This window comes from Malania oleifera, chromosome 1 (assembly GCF_029873635.1).
Source record: "Malania oleifera isolate guangnan ecotype guangnan chromosome 1, ASM2987363v1, whole genome shotgun sequence".
Classification (NCBI taxonomy): Eukaryota; Viridiplantae; Streptophyta; class Magnoliopsida; order Santalales; family Ximeniaceae; genus Malania; species Malania oleifera.
Window position 1 is genome coordinate 95583919 of NC_080417.1, and position 3551 is coordinate 95587469.

General features: G+C 41.1%; 1 non-coding gene across 1 annotated transcript; it reads right to left on the bottom strand.

Moving 5' to 3' along the window:
* Positions 1–2160: 2160 nt before the first annotated feature.
* On the bottom strand, positions 2161–2266 carry LOC131147291 (small nucleolar RNA R71). The gene has a single exon (XR_009134682.1). It is a non-coding gene; the product is annotated as a small nucleolar RNA R71 (small nucleolar RNA).
* Positions 2267–3551: the final 1285 nt, after the last annotated feature.

Genomic DNA, 3551 nt, shown 5'->3' on the forward strand with positions numbered 1-3551 from the left:
TCGAAGCTCAATTTCAGACGTTTATCCAAGTTCCAGAAGCTTCAAAGCATAAATGGACATGAAGATGATGCTCAACCATGTGGCGTGACCAACAAACCTTAGGGGCAACTTAGTCTTCCACTGCAAACTCCAAGGTTCATACTAAGATCGGAGTGCTGCAAGGTTCGATCAAGTGCTCGACCAAGTGACCCACTGTGGCGACCACATAAAAATTCTAAGATAGAACTTAAATTTAGTAGTACTACAAGTCTCGACGAAGTGTTCGACTAGGAGATCTTCAGGGGCAACTATGTTGAGATATTGAGATTTCCTGAAGATCGATATATTGCAAGTTTCGACCATCAAGCCCCTGAGGCATGACGAAGTCGACAACATTGGAGATTTGAATCCCTGAATTCCCATGAGTCTCAACTAGGGTGTGCACAATAATTACAAAGGAGCGACTTGGTCGACAGCGATGATATTCTGCATGAGATTTGCTGCAAACTTTCCTAAATTGTAAAACAAACTTTGTAAACCCTAGGGCCTATAAGTATTCGCTATGAACACGAGCTCTGGGTTCCTCTTTGGCCTCTCTTAGGTTAGTGATAGACCTAAGATGTCATTGAGATCCAAGATAAATTAGGAGTAGCATAGTTTTCAATTCCTATTTCGGTGTGTGCATGAAGTGTTGGACGTCCTGTGACAATCGGCGGCATTCGTGTACTATCTATCTAGATTACATGATCACTCCTTTTGTAATTTTCGGCATTGGTGATAGATGTTCTAAATAATAAAGGGATAATCGTTTTACTCTTGTTTTCATTTACATGCTTTCGTTTACTGCTTTCCATTTACCCATTGTGTGTTTGATGAAGGATTACAGATAAGGATGAGCACTTCTACATATTAGTCAGAGGGAAACAGTCAGCTACGGAACTGCAGAGATGTTTGTTTATCGTTAAGACAGGGTATACTCTGGCTCCTAATCGTGCTTTTGACGGTTGGTGCACCTTTGCTACCTTGTGAGCTCGATCACCCCTCTCTTGCTTTGGCCCACTTGGGTTAGTACTTCTATGGAAGTCTAGATGAACGTAGATAAAGGCATGTCATCCAGCATCTAATTCGAACCACAGTATCACTTCGTAGGAGGAGGGAAACTCATAAATTTACTTACTTTCCAGTAGCATAAATTTACTTGTTTTCATTTAATCGCTTTCCAATAGTTAGAAACATCCACCATTGCAAAACATCACCTTTTACTTATTTTTCATAACAAGGCCATAATAACCTAACTTGGAAGTGGTTTACTAACTACGCTTCAAGTCCCCATGGATCGATACCCGACTTACCCACTTTCTACTAAACTTGGGATAGTTAGGTTTATAAATATTATTTTTGGTAGTTAAGGAACCATACCTTGGCGAGCCTATAAAATTGTGGCAGCGTTTCCAGGGACTTGGCTATGGCTATAAGCCAACTTCCGCTTTAGAGTATTATTGCCTTATTCTTTTGATTTGCACTCCTTTTGTTTTCACTTTTTTTAATTTCTATTTTCTTTATTTTTGTTTTTTTTTTTTTAATTCTGAATCTGTGTGCTTATACGTGTGTATGTTTGGTCTGTGTTCTTTGGAACCTAAGATAATTCCCATAGATCCTGAGATTGAAAAATCCTATAAGTCCGTTAGGAAACCTATCTTTAATCCAAAAAAAGCTGAGTCATCTGAACTAAAGCAATGGCCGAAGATAACACACCAATTCCCACTGAACAAATCTCGAAACCCTATGCTCCTCACCAACCTGTGTTAGGAGAGCAACACCTGCGGCCTCTTAGGGACTACTTAGTACCTAATGCATACACATCGTCATCCTATATCTGGTTCTCAGATGTTTAGGTGGCCTAATTTGAGATTAAGACTTCAATCATCTCGATGTTGCCCAACTTTCATGGGAATTCTATTGAAAATCCTTATCAGCATCTAAATGAGTTCTTGGAAATTTGATCCCCCATCCACACCCCTAATTTTAGTAATGATGCTCTTTGTCTTAGGGTTTTCTCATTCTCTCTGAAGGATAAAACAAATTATTGGCTGACATCCCTAGAACCGAACTCAGTGACCAACTGGGCCACCAAGCAACATGAATTTCTTTAAAAGTACTTCCAAATTGGGAAGACTAATCAACTTCGGAAAGCCATCCCAAGTTTCTCACAGATGGATAGGGAACTCTTTTTTGAGACTTGGGAACGTTTTAGGGACTTGCTCCGTAAATGCCCACATCACCAGGTGCCCAAGTTGCAATTAGTCCAAAATTTCTACGAAGGATTGGCTGAGAGAGATAGGTATATGGTTGATGCGTTGTGTGGAGGTACTTTCCTCACTAAGCATGAGAATGAGGCTTGGATTCTCTTCGAAGATCTGGCAAAAAATTCTCAGCAACACATGGCTGCCACTCGTAGACTTCCTAATCCATCAAACTCTAAACCAAAAGCATTTTATGAGTTAGCCATAAGCCATGACCTAAACCCTACTCTGCACACCATATCCCAGAAAATTTTTCAGTTATTGTCTCTATGACAAGAACTGCGAACAATGGCGTGTGTAGAGGTACATGCAATCTACTTCGACCCTTCCCATACATGCTATAATTGCCCACATGAGCCTTACCAACTTGAGCCTATGCATGAGGAAGTAAGGGCCACCCACCAATGGTAAGACCAACAGACAAATAATTATGACTTGAGTGCCTATTGTTCTGGGAGGGAGCAACACCCTAACTTTTCCTGGAGGCCACAAGCTCTATGCCTTCAAGCTCAAAGACCTCCACAGAACCCGAGTGCTTCGCTCCCTCGACCATATCCAACTATTAATGATCCGCCTATTGCAACACATAGTTCTTCATTGTTCCAACAACTATCTACTAAAAAAACTAACCATGAGTCTTTTGCAGAGATGGTGTTGAAAACTTTGCAAAGCATTGAAGTAGATCACCACGTAAAGCAACAAATACTCCAGTCTCACTCGTAATCCATAGCTAAGTCAGAAACCACTATGGGACAACTCGCCAGGCCAGTTAGTAAGAGAAACGAAGGTGAGTCGCCAAGCCAGCCGCAAAAAATGCCTCAAAGGCAATACAAAATAGAAAGTGAGACTAAAGTAGACCCTTCATCGCATAAAATACATGCCCAGGTGAAACCACACTTAGGAGTGGCAGGGAGATCAACAATCGGGTCGGGGAGCCAATAAACTAAGAAAATGGTAAAGAAAATAAGAGGGCCAAACCCATAGAAATAGATGTCCCCTGCCTCATGAGTCAGCAATAAACATTGAAGCATCCACCTTGTCACCAAATGAAGCACCCTCCCACCATATTCTTGTAGTCCCTTACCCCACAGCTCTTTATGCACCCTTTAAATCTAGAAAGGAGACAACTAATGAATCCATCATGGACACATTTAAGTAAGTAAGGTCAACATCCCTCTCTTGGATGCAATCAAAAAAATACCTACATACGCCAAATTCCTCAAGGACCTATGCACGCAAAAGCAAAAATCAAGGGTGCATATGGACAAG